The sequence below is a fragment of the Protopterus annectens genome, chromosome 10.part0 (genome assembly GCF_019279795.1).
Source record: "Protopterus annectens isolate FY-2018-M chromosome 10.part0, PAN1.0, whole genome shotgun sequence".
Lineage (NCBI taxonomy): Eukaryota > Metazoa > Chordata > Ceratodontiformes > Protopteridae > Protopterus > Protopterus annectens.
This window is the reverse complement of record NC_056744.1, coordinates 1283605228-1283622903: the sequence shown is the minus strand read 5'-3', so window position 1 is coordinate 1283622903 and position 17676 is coordinate 1283605228.

The following is a 17676-nucleotide window of genomic DNA, read 5'->3' as shown; positions in this document are numbered from 1 at the left end:
CTTGCCACAGGTACTTAATAGTGCCCACCTATTTCTGTACTTGCAATACCAAGTAATATCTGCACACTTTGATTTGTGCAGAAACCTGATTAGAGTACTTATCCTGACATTTTGTAATATCTTCAAAAGAGTCAGTGTCCTTCTTATAACAAATTTGTAGACATACCATGCAAAGCATACTCCTACCTTAAGAAATTCTGCAGCTCATTGGGATTACCTTCAGAATTCTTTCATCTCTTTGGATATACTCTGCTCTAATCTTGTCTGTTAACTGAAGAGCAAGCATGTACACTGCCTTGGGGTAAGTCTACACTCTTATTTTCCCATATTCAGTCTATATAAGGTGTGGAATAATTATCCTTGCTCCAAATGGCTTGATGTTAGGAAGGGATCACCCCCCCCCCCCCAAAAAAAAAAATACCCTGTTGTGAGAGTCAGTGGTTCAGAGACATTCTTTACTTTGTGGATTTATCATAAAAGTAAGGAAGAGAAAGTGTTGTGAAATAAGGCATGAAAAAATTGACCCTTGGTTATTGGCTTTCATTACCTACTTTACATGTCAAAAATGATGTTAGACAAGGGTTCCTACTGTATCCTTTGTATTTTAGCATTTTTCCAAAACAACTGATTAAAATGACTAAAACCTGTATAGTCACATAAGGGTATAATGTACAAGATTCATTTTTAAGTTATTAGTTTTTGCACATGATCTCTTGCTATGTTTTTAGAATGCTGCTGAGTGCCTTCCATGCATTTCAGGTTAATGTGTGGATATTAGAGGTGTTATCATTTTAAAACTGGGTCCTTCTAGTAGCTATAGTGAAGCACTGATAAAAAAGGGCAGCATCCTGGATTAAAAACTTAGGTAGTTGGGTCATTAGAGATCCTCACAAGGGGTTAGTTTTTCTTAGTCACATAACAAATTTGCTGAGCTTACACATTGACAGAAGGAGTAAGTTTCACTTGGAACTCACAGCTAGACTAAGACTGAATAAATATTGTCAAGGTTGCTATCCTTTGTGATTAATGTGACACATGGAATCATTCAGCAGTATTTTAACACAAGTAAGAGGCTACTATTAGAGTCTGTGTGCGGTGGAAACCTGGCTAGAAAGTTATGGCTTGTTGGTCCTCCCTGTTCACGATAGCATTTCAGCTTCCAGACTTTCTTGTTTCCCATGTGATAGCTTTGCTTAATTATATCATTAGACCTATATAGTTGATTGGAGTTAGACCATCTATATACTTTTATTACTGGAGGGATCCAGAAAAGGACTCCCTAACAAGTATGAATGTCATTCTGGAGAACTTAACATTCTGTAGCCCATGTGATCTTCATTCTACTTGTACTGTAGCGGAGAGTTTTTCGCTGCCAGGATTAAGGAGTGCAGGTATGTTGCATATCACAAGGTCTAGTAGGGAACCTCAACTTTTGCACTGAAATTTGAAACTCATTTAGGCTAAGGCACAAGAACCGAGCAGAGCAGTTAAAAAAATCCACATACTTCAAAAAGGGAAACATAATGTTCCAGAAAATCAGGGAAGTGAAGAAAAGGAGAGAGATGACAGTAACTTCAGATAAGGATGGAGTTGAGATAATAGATGACTATGATATAAAATAATGGCAAAGGCAGAAAGTAAAACATAAAGGAAGAATTAGAACCAAATGCAGTCTTCCTAACAATAAAGTAGGGCGGCTTTAAAGAAAAAGTTGATGTAATGGCAGCCTTTATACGCCACTGTATGCAAGTGCAAGAGATCATAATCTAGGAAGGGATAGAATCAGATGAAGAACAGAGAGGACAATTGGTGGTTAGGACTGTGACAAACAGTGTATCTCATTACCCTGAGTGGGCAAAAAGAACAGCCAAACTGAAGATGTTGACCCAGAAATTATAGAAATATAGAACACGAGGTATGGCATAGAACCCTCAGATCTTGTTCTCTTTAAAAGAGGTGAAATAAATGTTCTTCTAGATAACTCTGACTACACAACAGTAAAACTTACAGTGGCCATGAAGAAGGAAAAAGGCTACTAAGAACTTCTGAGGCATAAGAGGAATATGTCTGATTTATTATAGCAATAATCCACGCCTGGGTGTGGGTAATGCTGGATTTACCCACGGTTGGTGTGGTTTGGTCACGAGGGCGAAGCCCGAGTGGCCAAACAAAGCCAACCGTGGGTAAATCCAGCATTACCCACACCCAGAAGTGGGTTATTGCTATTATACAATGACATTATTTAAGAAAAAAAAAATTACTTTTCTTAAATAATGGCATTGTGTAATGCCTCCTTACTGCCCTTCCACAGCTGTCTGGTATTCTGCGGCAGTTCTGATGTACTGCGCATGCGTATGCCTATGCAGTACATCAGAGCTGTGGGCAAAAGCAATGGAGAAAGCAAGATCTCCATTGCTTTTTACAAACTGTTTCGCTATGTTAAATAGGTTTAACATAGCGAGACAGCTTTAAAAAAGCAACGGAGAATCTCCGTTGCTTTTTTAAAGCTGTCTCTCTATGTTAAACCCATTTAACATAGCGAGACAGTTTTGAAAAAAGCAACGGAGAAAGCAAGATCTCCGTTGCTTTTTACAAACTGTCTCGCTATGTTAAAGGATTTTAACATAGCGAGACAGCTTTAAAAAAGGCAACAGAGAATCTCTGTTGCTTTTTTTAAAGCTGTCTCGCTATGTTAAACTCGTTTAACATAGCGAGACAGTATGAAGCAATGGAGATCTTGCATTCTCCGTTGCTTAAAAAAAGAGTTATAGTAATGGAAAAAGTCTGGGCAACCAGACCTTTTTCCATTACTATAACTGATTTACAATGTGCACGCTGACCAATCAGCGTGCACATTTTTGAATATTAATGGGGGGTTGTTGTATAATCGGGAGGTGAAGACAGCTATCAGAGAAAAGAAAAAGAGATGCAGGTGATGGAGGGATAAGGAGAAAAGGTCACTGGTAGAATTTATGAAGTCTAGAAACATAACAAAATGCTTTGATACTGCAAAGGCAGAAAAGAAGAAAATATTTGCAACAGGCACTAAGATAAGGCAGAAGACCTCTTTCAAGTATATATGGGGAAAGAGGATATATAGGCAGGTTATGAACTAGTTGGAAGGGGAAGGGAAGCCAAGGAAAAAGTATACATTTTAAATAAATATTTCAGTGTCAAACAAATAGATATCTGGGAAGGTACACATTAAAGAAAGCAGGACAATAGCAGTAAAGGTTAAGGCAAACTTACTTTGTTTTAAAATAAATGATCAGTTGTTTTCAAAGAATGCCTTAAAAGAGGCCAGGGAGTGTGGTCTCATATGTTCCATAGCATGCACCCGTCATGAAGATGCAACAAGAAATTAAAGTTGGTTGCTTAGATCATGACAAGGAGGGTTATAAAAACTGGTCAATACTTCAAGCTATGCAGTTCTTCTTATATTTTAAACATTCTGCTGAATAACATCTATAACAGCTTGTCAGATGCATAAGATGCACTCTTACAGATCAAAAGTGAGAGGAGATCATTTTTAGCAACGTTGGTTAGTCCATCAAAAGTATTATGCTGATACTTTTGCTTCTGAGTCGTTCTGCAGAAGAAGAATACATTTTCTCATTGTTCATCTTCAAATCACTGTTTATTGCCAATCAAAATCAAAACTATATTATAAACTATGTTATAAATTATATATTATAAACTATATACCTCCTCATGCAACCCGAGACACTGCTCACAAGCCACACCAAGTCTCATTAACCCTAGAACCAAATTCCACAGCACTGCATATGCTTTTTCCTCTCGGACACCTACTCTTTGATAAGCTCTTTCCATCAATATTAAGGAAATCAACAATTTTTCCTAATTCAGAATGCAGCTCAAAGAGTACTTCATCCAAGCCAAATGCTCTTGCTTCAACTCAAGACATATCACCTAACCTATCTCCTTTCTGAGTCTCTTCTCCTCATTCAGGATTCACTGAGGATTGACCTACTTTAATGTATATACTGTACATTATCCTCTGCTTCATTATACTTGAATTGTGCTTATTTACTTTTATGTATATAGACAGTTTTGTTTATGTAATTAGCTTATTCTGTTATTGCTTACATTTCAGTATTTTTTTATGTGAAATGCTTTGTATATCAGTATATCACTCAAGTTCAACCTGATAAGTGCAGTACCCTGGTAAACAAATGTAAATAAATAAATAAACAGATTATATATATATACATATGTATATATATATATATATATATATATATATATATATATATATATATATATATATATATCATGTCAGACAACAAAATCACCGACACCACATAACCACAACAACCTCACATGCCCGACACAAAACAACCAAACGAACACAACACGCAAAACACACCATACACACAACAAACAAAACAAACACAACACACAAACACACACACAACAACCACACAAACAAATCCTTACAAACCAAAACTAAACCTCCTACAACACAACTACCACCAACCCCTAAACCGCTAACTCCTAAGGTACTCCCCACTCACTACACTCACCCTAACCCTCAACCTAACTCCTCAACCCCCTAACCCACAAACTATCACCTTACCCACTTACCTGGCCCCCCTTTAACCCCTAACTCCGCCCCCTAACCCACAACACTACACTACACCAGCCTTACACCCCCAGCCTAACCTACTAACCCTAACTTAACCAACAAACAAACTATCATCACAGCATTTTACTTACTCCTTTCCTAACGTCCGTCACTACCGCATACATACACAGCCTTTTCCCATGGATAGACCCATATATATATATATATATATATATATATATATATATATATATATATATATATATAATGTATATGGATCTACTTTCAAATCATGGCATTTCACATTAACAAAGACTGGAAGATCGAGACCAGAACCACAAAACAGCAATATCCTGAATCTGCATAACATTGAGTCCCAAAATATCGAAAAACACAATACAAACATAAACCTCCCACTCTACACCACAAAACACAAATCAACAAATACAAAATAAAGTACTGCCGACTTCTCTATGTTTAAGCAGGGGGAAAGCCCCCCTGCACCCCCCACACTCCCTGCAAACGAAATATACCAACTCCGAGATCGGGTTCACAATAAAATCTCGAAATACTAAAATCACAAATTTCAGTATTTCGAAATTCAATAGCTGAAAGGTTTAAATTGCGAAATCCCATAAGTGTGAAATTCAGAATCCCGAAGTCCAGAGATTTTGAAATAGTGCTTCTGGTGTTGCGGTGTGTGAATGAATAGGTGTACGTTCAGGTAAGTATGTATGTGTAAGTGTGTTGGTTAGGGGCTTTAATGTATGTTAGTGTGTGTTGTGGCTGTGATGTGTGTGTGCAAGGGGCTAAGAAATGAGTGGATGTGGGTTACCTTTGTGAGTGTGATTGTGTGATCTCGGAGTTAGTATATATAAGTAGGGGGGTGCGCCCCCCACATGAGGGGTACAGGGGGGCTTTCCCCCCGCTTGTCTGTAGTGTAGGATTTTATGTTTGATTGTGGGGGGACATTGTGTGTATGTGTATGTGTGTGGTGTATTTGTAGTGTACGTTCGCGATTTTAAATTTCGCTGTTCTGGGGTTTTGGGATTTAAAGCTTTTGGATATAGAATGTCGAAATAATGAAATTCGGGATTTCAGTATTTCGAGATTCTATAGTGAATCCCTGAGATCACACTACAGTGGAAGAAAGGTAAATTTCCCAATCCCCAATGTACCGCGATCTCCATAACAGATGTCCGAACACTTTCTAAATCAAGTACATGTCCCTTCCCAAAACACCTACATACTGTCAACACACACACATCCACTCCTACTCACTTTTCCTGGCACCGCAAACAACACTCACACAATTTAATTAGAAACACATGAATCCTGTCCTCAACAATGAAATCTTCCTTACCCTTTACTTCACAAGTTTTACTACACAAGCTGACAAATCCCCTTCACCGGTACACATAACGTCTGCCACGTATCTTTACTAAGATATACACCCCCACACCCCATAATGTAGGGAGCTGTGCCCCCCCACACCCCCCCTAGCTATATATACTAACTCTAGGATCACATTACAGTGGGGAAAATGGCATATAGCTTTTACTTACCTTATACCCACTGCCACTACTATGTTGAACTTTAGCATTGTATGGTGTCAGTGTTATGAGTTTCAGTCAAGTAAGTTTTCAGTGTTATGAGCTTTTGATTATATGGTCTCAGTCAAATGAAATTTCTATCATATGAAGTAGACCCATATATATATAAATATATATATATATATATATATATATATATATGTATATATATATATATATATATATATATATATTTATATGGATTCACTTCTGAATCTCGAAACACTGAATTATCGAATTTCAGTATCTCGAGAAAAGAATAGAGAAAGTTCACAAAAACAAAAAAAAAACACAAACATCCAAAACATCAAAAATAACAGATCACAATGAAGACCCATCCCTCCCCTGATATAAACACACACACACACACACACACACACACACACACACACACACACACACACACACACACACACACACACATACATACACACACACACACACACACACACACAAAAACAAAAGCACATAACACTAGCATACGTTTAAGCATGGTGGCACACCTTCGCTACTTATATATACCAATTCCATGGTCGCACTAACACAAAAAAAAACAAAAAAAACCCCAAATCTAATGTAATGCACCCTACACTCCCATTGCACACTGTTATACTTATCTCACGAGAACCCACACACTGCATATATACAAAACTCTCCACTTTCAACACTTACACACACACACACACACACACACACACACACACACACACACACACACACACACACACACACACACACACACATACACACACACACACAAACTCAGCTACCTACCCTAACTAACTTCTAAAACTTCACAAAAAAGTAAAACAAACCACATTTCTACCCAAAACCCTGACAAACTACAAACCTACCTGAATCTTCGAACATAACCACACGTTGGGCGCCATCTTTACCACCCAGAAACCAATAAACCTTAAAGTGACAGCATACAACAAAGGACAGAACACACCGCACCTACTACAGATTTGTCAAACTAAGATTTGACAATGCGCAGTTTCGAACAACTGCACTTTCGTTATTCTGGTCTTGAGATACTGAAATTCGATATTTTAGTGTTTCGCTATTCAGAAATGAATCCATATATATATATATATGCCATCATCATCATCATCATCAGCCCCCTTTTTTCCCATTTTTATATGAGGTCGGGGAATTGTGTTAAATGTCGCCATCTCTTTCGATTTAATGCCACACTTTTGTCTTCTTCGACACTCATGCCTGACTGTCACATATCTTCTTTCACACAGTCCATCTACCTCTTTGCTCTTAGCTTCTTTCTGTCTGTCCCAAATCTTCTTCACCAGATTGTCTTCTGCTTTTCTGCACGTGTTCAAAGCCTACCACTCTTTCAAACCAAAGTGGAAAATTATGGCAATATTGGAGGCTGTGTATTCCTAAGAAGTCTTATCTGACCTCCAGAGTCTTAATCCAGGACAACCCTGAACTTCTCTAAATCTTTTTCATGACAAATTGAACTTTATACCATATCATAGTCAACTACATTACCTCCTCCATGTCATCTGCAGCCTGTGAGGCATATCTGAACAAACTGATGTCATCCCTATTGAGTTTAAGACTATTTTCTTGAGAAACTTCAGCTACTCCCTCATTTACTGGGAAACCTATACCACCTCAAATAAATATGCACAGAAAGTTTCCTGGACTTTAATAAGGCTAGCTTCCTAAGCCAACTCTTAATTCTCAGTGAAATTACCACCTTATGCTCAACACCTACAGTTACTACATCGCTCGTGAAATCTGATCAGTGTTCAGTAAACCTCACTGTGAGGGTAAAACCTGTATTTAGAAACTACTCTAAGGCAAACCTAATTCAGCTAACTGATGACCTGATGAAATTTAAGCACACTCTTTACCTTGATGGCCTCATTTTATGTTTTGCCATCTTCATGGATAACTTTTATGACCACCACAAAGCATGTTTTGAGGCATCTGTCCCCATACAACACAAATACAATGCCAAATATATAATTATAATAATAATTATAAGTTATTATAAGAATAATTCCCTACGGCAGTATCCAAGAATAGATAAACTTATAAAAGAAGAAATGCATAACTGATAAAAGCAAATTTAATACTCTGTCATCTAGAGTTCATCTCAAACAGATTAACAAAGATCTCAGAAAGAAAATCATATATTTCAAAAGTAAGTACAAGCTGAGGATTGCTACCTTTGCTAAGTCTTCTTCAGCTGTGCCAGAAACCATAGAGGCAATGTCCAGCAATGCTCAGAAGTAATACATAATAACAATACTTTCTCATCACCTGAGGGCATAGCCAACATATTAGAGGACACATTCATCTCTAACCTTAGTCGTCTATCTTCCCATAACTTTCAACAACTTATTAGCACACCCACAGCACACCCATTAATCACCACCAAACAAGTTGTGAATTGTTCTCTCCAGGGCCAAAGCCACTTGCTCCATGAGCCTTGATAAGGTGTCAGACTGTCTTCTTGTCAGCACTGCCTGGTAGATTTGCCAGTAAGCCTATTCAACCTCAGCTTCTGCAGTAGATCCATGCCAGTGGAATGGAAACTGCAGTAGTCACCCAGCTCCACAAGGAAGGATCCATTACTGATCCAAAAAACTATAGCCCTATAGCCATCCTGGGCCTTATCTGCAAATCAATGAAACACCTCAATATGGAAATTATTAACAAGGGAATAGGCAATCTACATGCCATGGAACCATGCTTGCATTTTTTTAAAGGCATAACTTGCACTCAGCACCAGGAAAAGAACTTTGAACATGTCACTGATGCATTAGTTTTGGGCAAAGTAGATTGTACTGCCTACCTGGACCTAACCAAAGCCTTTCAAACCATATCACATTCCTGCATTATTGTTAGACTAATCAAACTAAATGTAAACCCCTTTGTTACCTGCTGGGTAACAAACTGATTAACTAACAGCGCACGATACAACTGGGTGTGAGGCACATGTATTTGAAAAGAGTAGTTACCAATGGTGTCCCCCAATGATTGACCCTAAAACTGCTTCTCTTTGGTATTTACCTCTCTAATGTCAATATTGACAACAAGGGACTGGAGCTGGCAAAGTATGCGGACATCTGCAAACTTGGAGTTGTCATTAACTCCCTATTTGACTTCCAGATTCTTTAGGAGGGACTAACACTCACCAATAACTGGTGCCTGGACCATGGCCTAAAACTAAATGCTGAGAAGTACAGCATTGCGCCTTTCACAAAACTGGGCACCCATCCACCTACCACATAGCTGACACCTCTTTGAAACTTGACTCACCTATTAGTGATGTGGGCAATCTAACTGACAACTAACTATACTTTTATTAAAATGTATAGACTACCTTTAGGAAATCCCTTTAACTAGACTACTGACCAGGCGCATTTCTTCCAGACAGAAGAAAGTTATCTTTCCTCTCTACTCCTCCCTCATCAGGATCATAATATAGTGCAACAGTCACTATTTCCTAATGCTTAGAGTCTAAACAAGAAAATCCACTTTTTACAACCCTAGAGAATATGATGTCCATGTGGTCACTGAGACATAGTTTTAGCTACAACAAAGGCAGGGACTAAAGGTGGAGGTGTCTCAATTTGCATCAGAAATAAATACACCTCAAGGCTGGTCAAAGAGTATGATGTAATTGAGATTCTCCATGCTCAAATCACCACTGACAAAATTCCATACCCCTTCTTTGCAAGCTGTACAACCCCCTCTATGACTCAGAAAACCTATAACATGCTCAAGCTTGCTGGAAACGCTCACCATCCAACCCAATACCATATTCATGGGTCACTTTAATTATCTGAGTATTAACTGGGACTAATATACAACACCAGCCATGCAGGCATAGCAATTTCTGGATTTTGTAAGTACAAACTCACTGGACCAGATTGACAATACACTGACCAGGGGAGCAAACATACAGGATCTGGTCCTCACTAATATGGGGTAGTACTGGATAATCCCCCCCCCCAGTGTAATTGCTCTCTGTAAAGTTAGACTACAAAATTATCTCCTTTTAAGTAAAAATAAAACCCAGAACCCCAGTTAATTCTGGAATGTTCAGGAACTGCTCTATAGCTAATGTCCTGCTATTAAGTGATAACCTGGCAAATTTTCAAGCCCCCATAAACCCTGAGAACACTGCTGCCTATAACCAAAACACTGAAGAGAAAAATCCAAAACATGAACAGCAGAATAGTCCCAAAGAAAGAACTAAGGCAGATGTAGAAGCAAATAAATTTAATGCAGACCAGGATCAAACGCTTTCGTAAACAAGTTACTTCATCAGAATCAAATTGTTAAAAGCACACACCATCGGGCCTATATCAGTTCAATGAAACAGCACATCATCGAATATAACAACCTTGAACTTCTAACCACAAAATCTAAAAACATCGAAAGCTCAGAACAGTGAATTTTTTCCCTGGGAAAAAATTCACTGTTCCAAGAAACACACACACAACACAAGCACACCAAAAAAACAGCAATCCACACACATACACTTAAAATCCTACATCCAACCTTACACTAAACTGTACATACAGTCTTATCTATCCACTATCCTTAACCCAAACCCTAACCTTAAGGTCTGTCACTATCGCACACTCACCTCACCCGCGCCCTAACCCTAACTCAGATACCCCACCTTAATCCTAAAGTCTATCACTATCACACACTCACCTCACCCGCGCTCTAACCCTAACTCACATACCCCGCCCTAACCCTAAAGTCTGTCACTATCGCACACTCACCTCACTCACGCCCTAACCCTAACTAACATACCTCGCCCTAACCCTAAAGTCTATCACTATCGCACACTCACCTCACCCGCACCCTAACCCTAACTCACATACCCCGCCCTAACCCTAACGTCCACACAATCGCACACTTACCTGAACCCAACCCGTAACTTTCCACCACAGTGCTGAAAATAGCGAAGCTACAGAAACGGACAACCAAATTCTTTCCCTAGAAAAAAATTCGGTTATCTGCAGTTTCGCTATTTTCAGCATTCACTGTTTTCAGGTCGATATTAGACCATTCGAAGTATTAACACTTTAATGATCTAATATAGACCCCACACCATCCTTTTGTACCCCTCCCCAGTATCACATGATACATCATTGCCTCTAATAAAAACTCTTAAAGCACTAATGCACACTAAATGTTAAAACAAACTGAAACCATAAACTGAAAACATAATCACACACCACAAAAATCTATAGACCATAATAAACTGAACCACAATGATACCTAAACCTTGCAATGCATTTAAAATTAAAAAAATGATAATAATAATGTGTAATATGTCGAGGAGCATTAAATTAAAAAAACTAAACCCAGTTTATACCACGTAAGACTTGATCCTTAGTATACTAGCTATAGACAGTCCCTCATTTAATCCTGGATGGTTAGTAGCATCCAATCTGAGCTGCCAATGCAGTTCTCTTTCCTCTAAAATATCATTTCAAGGGCCCTTTCTAGTGTCTTGCAACACTTGTTCAAGTACAAAAAAGCGAAAATAGTGGGCAGGGAACTCCATGTATGTTTGCCAAAGCATTGCTGCAATCCACCTTTCTAATATCATTTTTGTGTTCGTATATACGTTCCTTGATTTTTCTCTTAGTTTTGCCAACGTAAAAACATTGGCATAATTGACAGATAGCAGCATATACAACCCCACAACTGTCACAATTACAAAAACCTCTGGACTTGATAAACATTCCTTTTATACTAATGTGATCGCCCTCCAAAATGTCAGGGCTATACCTACAATGGCCACATTTGTATGTGCCTGCTCTCTTGTTGCTACGACCATATTCACTATATGTGGGGGCTTGTTCTAAAAAATTGTTAATGGTCTTCCCCCTCCTAAATACCACCTTGGGACCCTCATCCAATTTTTCCTTGGTATCCCTAAAAAGGGAAAAAATAGACCAGTTTTTAAACAAAATGTCTCTAATAAGGGGGGCGTGGTTACAATACTTGGTGACAAACACATGATTTTTCATAATAGAATCACATAACCCCTCTTTTTTTGGCCACTGGAACTGTGGTATAATTGAATGATATTAGTGGCACTATGTCCCTCCCCATTCATCCTTTTCTGTATAGTGTCTTCGCAAATGGGGGTGACCAAAGTTTAAGGGTAACCCCTCTTGAATAGCATATCTTTAAGTTTTTCACATTCCATTACCAACTGAGAATGCAAAGACACCATTCTGGCCACCCTCACGAATTGGCCTTTTACAATTCTCAGTTTTTGATGTAAGGGGTGGTTGCTCCCAAAGTGAAGTAAGCTGTTACTATAAGTGGGTTTTCTATAGATGGTACTGACCCACTTCTCAATTTCATAGTCCTTGGAAATAGTGACATCTAAGTAATGAATGCACTCGTGATGGGCAGTGTGAGAAAACCTCAAAAAGGGTGTAGAAACATTAATAAATTCCATGAACCCCTCTGTATCTGCCAAAGGCCTGTCTCAAACGATAAAAATGTCACCCAGAAAGTGCAAATACAGCCTCCATGGCTTTAGTTCAAAGTGGGCAAACAAAATTTTTCTTTCCCATTGTAATAAAACAATTTCAGTGAAAATGGGGGCACATGAGGCCCCCATAGCTACCCCTTTAGTTTGATGGTAGTACTGTCCCTCTAGAAACATGTATTTCAAAACCATTTCCATACAAGAAACTAAAACATTCACTTTGTCGTTGTTAAATTCAGTGTGTTCACATAAAAATTCATGGAACCCCTCAAGCCCCAATTCATGAGGTGTCACGTTAAATAGTTCCTTGGCATCCACTGTTATCAATACACAATTCTTGGAAAATTCAACCTCCTTCAGTTTTAATAGAAAAATCCCAAGAATCTTGGCAAATGTGACCAAAAGGTTTTAAAACATTCTTAAGCAACTTGTCTACATATACACCAAGGGGGTGGGCTTGGGCTTACTGGCACTGACTAGGGGATGCATAGGTGGATCGGTGGTGGATTTATGAATCTTTGGGATCCCAAAGATACAAGGCACCACTGGATGTAAAACTTGTAAAACCTTGTGAACTTCCCCGGTGATTTCACCTGTATCAACCATGTCCTGCAGGAAGAAAAATCAATTCTCTGATACACTTAAATTAATGTAGTTTATAGAAGTTTCCTCATACATGTCACAGTTGTTTAAGTGGCCCATCATTTTGTGTAAATAGTCATCCTTATTCATGACAACCACCCTCTTTATTTGGCTTCATCACCCTTACCCTTTTATTCTTAGCCAATTCCATTAACAATTTGTGTTCTTGTAGACTTAAATTACCTTGGCTAGAATAGCTATTTTTGTTTTTGATAAGGGACCTAAAGTCCAACTCAACCATCTTTTCAAAGATAATTAAAGGCAAGGGTAAAGGAGGATTAAAAGTACTACTGCACCTTAAAACATGATCAAACAAAACAGTCTGTCTAAAATCATCCCTAAATACAGCCTTCTAAGAAACAATTTCAAATCAATGAGGAGGGAGTCAATCTTGAAGTGGGCTGAAGGTACAAACAGTTCACCTTTACTGAGCAACTCGGCATGTTCCACAGTACACTCATAATCACTGTAATTCAACCATTTAAAGTTACCTGAATAACTATTGAACTAGTGAACTAGTGTGAAGCTGTCCGTAAAATTCTCACTGTAGTTTGTATCCTCGTAAACCACCATCATTTCTGCCACTGTGCCCGGTTGAAGCTCCTCTGTTACTGCCATTTTGGCCCCAAATTCTCCCTCCAAGCATTGTATGGGCCGGTGTTCAGTTTGGCTCTTTGGTTTCTTATCCGCTCCAATCTCTATGCCTGCTCCCCTTGATGCTGGTCTAAAGGGAAGCCATGGTCCTCGTATTCTGCATCAGTAGTCATTGACACACCTCATATCACTTGTTTGATTGGTAGATGGAGGTTTTGGATATGCCCTTCCCTCATCATATGCAACCCGGCCCCTTTCAAACTTTTTTTCTTTTCTAGGCCTCAGAGCCAGAATCTCCCTATCAACTCTTTTGAAAATGTCATTGTATTCCCCACTATGTTGTGGAAATAACAAATCTTGTTGTAATATGCCATTGAGTCTGTTAGCTTCATGGATATCTACATCTATCTCTTTTGCATTATGTTTAATAATACATTCTAACAGCTCACAGCCATGTTTATCAAACATATTAAGTAGTTCAGCATAAAAAGGACTCCCTGCTTTGACACCGTTGGGAAATTTCCATAGTCTAAGACCTTTGGGAATCCATTTGGCCAAAATACTTTCTTTAAGGTAGACATTTTCTAGTTGCAACTTCCTACACTTGGTAATGGCTCTTTCAAAAGCCAGTAATGTAACAGAAAAGGAAGGGTGTTCTTCATGGGTTGCGTGATTGCCAAAAGAGAGGGGAATATCAAGCCAGGAATTCAAATCCTCCAATGGAACTACATTTATATCAGGTAAATTGTAATTGGACTCACTAGCTAAATTAGTTCTTTGACCTGCTGTAAGAAGACAGGATGGTGTTCGAACAAACTCATTGGTTTCATTAACTGCACTGCCTTGTCTTTGCTGCCTATGCAGAACTGTTCACAGAAACCCTATGCCAGCATGATAAAAGCTGCACAGATGCCACTTTACCTACAAGGAATGAGTACAGAATTAACTCGAAAAACAAGCCACTCTAGTGGAATCACAGCATCAATAGGCTGTATAGCAGGAGGAAGAAAATCATGGCAAAAATAATGAGGTGTAGCACCCAACAGGATAAAAGCATTCTCATCAAACTAAACAAGCAACCCAGAGGACAAATAAACTCTACCAAAGTCAGATTTGAGTTATATTAACCTCCCAAGCCAAGAACAACCACAGGACAGTTTTGGCTATGTCCGCAATCTCAAAGGCAATGCACAATTGTGTGCAGAGATCATTGTTAATGGCACCACTTATACTGTGCCAGAAAATATAGCAAAGTGAATTGTAGATGAATTCAGTAGTAAGTTTACCTGTCCCCCCCTCAATCTCCCCTCAGGAAGTACCATCAAATATAACTCCCCCTACTATAAATAGGAAACTGGTCCTCAATGTTCTATCTAAGACCAAGGACACTGCATTCTCTATAGCATGAAACATGACCTATCAGGCCCTCTGGAGTTACTATTTAATCTTTTCCTTCAACTGGGCTTTGCACCTCATGAATGCAGAACAGCAACAGTCATCCTTCTGCACAAAGGTAACCCATCTAAAGTCCCTGGAGACTACAGACCCGTAAGTCTCACTAGTCTCATATGCAAAGCAATGGAAAGCATTATCATGGAAATGATCAATAATGGCATAGGTAACCTCCATACACTAGACTCAACCCAATTTGGTTTTGTCAAGGGCAGGCCATACCTTTTCAGCCTGGTAGACTTGTTTAAAAAGGTTACTAAGGCAATGGATGAGGGCAAAATGGATCACACTGCCTATCTTGACCTGGCCAAAGCATTTGACTCAATACCTCACTTAGGCATTGTTGATAAACTCAGGAGGTTAGGTACTGAATAGAAATACCCTCAGTGTGGGGAATTAGGGCATGCTACACAGAATTGTTTTAAATTTTGTATGAAATATAAGGTAATGGACCATGTTTTGTTCAATTGTCTGAAGGTTCAAGAGGCTGATAAACTAAACCTGCCCACTACTGCTTCTAGATCACCTGGGATTCCTACATCTGAGAATAAAGTTGCAAATGTTACTGTTAGCTGTTACCGTGATATTGATAAATACCCTACTCATAGTGTTATGGGTACCAAAGATGAAAAAGTGATACTGCTAATAGTGAATGTACTAAAGAACATGCCAGTGATGGCAATATCGATACTGTTAATACAACTGGAGAACTGGTTAGAAAACAGAAGTTAAACTGTTAGACAAAACACACTGCAAGAAAGGGAAAGAGGTAAAAAAATCAGTTTAATGACTCAGTGTTAACAGCCTTATAAATGAATACAGGCATCTTGTAGACCAAGAAAAATGTAATCTTCTCCCTAAGGATATAATTTGTTTGCTTGATGTCAGATTATTAACTGAAATACAACAGAGAAAAGTATCAGTAGTTTGATATGATAATATTTATCTTGAAATTATTGGATGTCACAGTCCCCTTCCAGAACATTTAGTTGTCTGTGACTTTTGCTGCTCTTTTGGTATATTTCATCTTATTTCAATACATGCCCCCCCCCCCCCCGTTGCAAAACAGTGTGGATATTTATTTAGGTCTGACTCCTGGGAGGCATATGTTCTAGCCTCTTTACCTATTATCATTGTTGGGATGATAAAAATTAACACTTACAGATAAGTACTGGAAAGGTTAATGATTATGTTAAATGTCTGGGGGGGGGGATTTGGGAGAGAGGAAAACTTATACTAGGTCCTAGTTTAGAGTACACTTATGTGAGGGTATTTTTAGCTACTGAAATTGATTACTTTGGTTATATTGATATTTGGTCCATATGTGAATATAAACTTCTTAATTTTGGTATTTATTCTTTGTGCTTGGAGAATTTATTAAAGACTTTAACCATTTCCACCCTCCATAAAGAAGCCCTATCAGTAAGGAAATACAAAACACTGACTGGCGTAGAGCTCAATGGAAATGGTGGAGTGTAGAACTTTGGTAGTAACATTTGACTTTGGCAGATGTGAGCCCTTCTCTAGCTGACTTGTAGCTTGTTTATAAGCAAAAATATAAAACTTGATATTGTGTATTGGAGAAAGATATTCAAACTCATTATAAAACAAGGTATGATAATTTCTTACAGGATTATGAATCTGCTGTATGATATAAAAATCTACATGCTATGCAGGTTTTACGGAAAAAAGTTGCAAGGTATTACTAAAGAAAAACAATCATTCTTTATTATATAAACAAAAATATGTTGTTCAAGAGACAAAGGTAGAAGTTTCCTCTTTTCTGTAGAAAAATGATAAAGTATGAGACCACTTATATGGGAACCTTATAGGGCTCTGATAGCACATCTTTTGTTACTCAAGACACTATTATGGAATATTTTGAAAATTATGTATCTTCTACATATATGCTAAAAAATAACCTGCCCAAGAGTACGGGAAGTACCACACCAGCTTCTGGAATGGCCTATATCTTTGGATGAATTAAACAGGGGCCTAAAACTGTTTCTAAGAATACATCTCCAGGTATTGACAGTATACCCTTTACATTTTAAATTGACATGTCATTATTTCAGAAAAAAAATGTCTATTTTAAATCACTGGCTTGCTAATGACATTAAACAGTTTACACTACTTATTGTGATGGGGATTTACAATTTATACATAAGAAAGGTGATATTTTTAATTTAGCCCATCAGGGGATACCTCTGACACTCAATAACACTGATTACAAAATACTTTGTGAGATTATGCAGCAGATATTATTTAAGGCTACTATTAAATATTCTGCATTTTGATTTTGGGATATC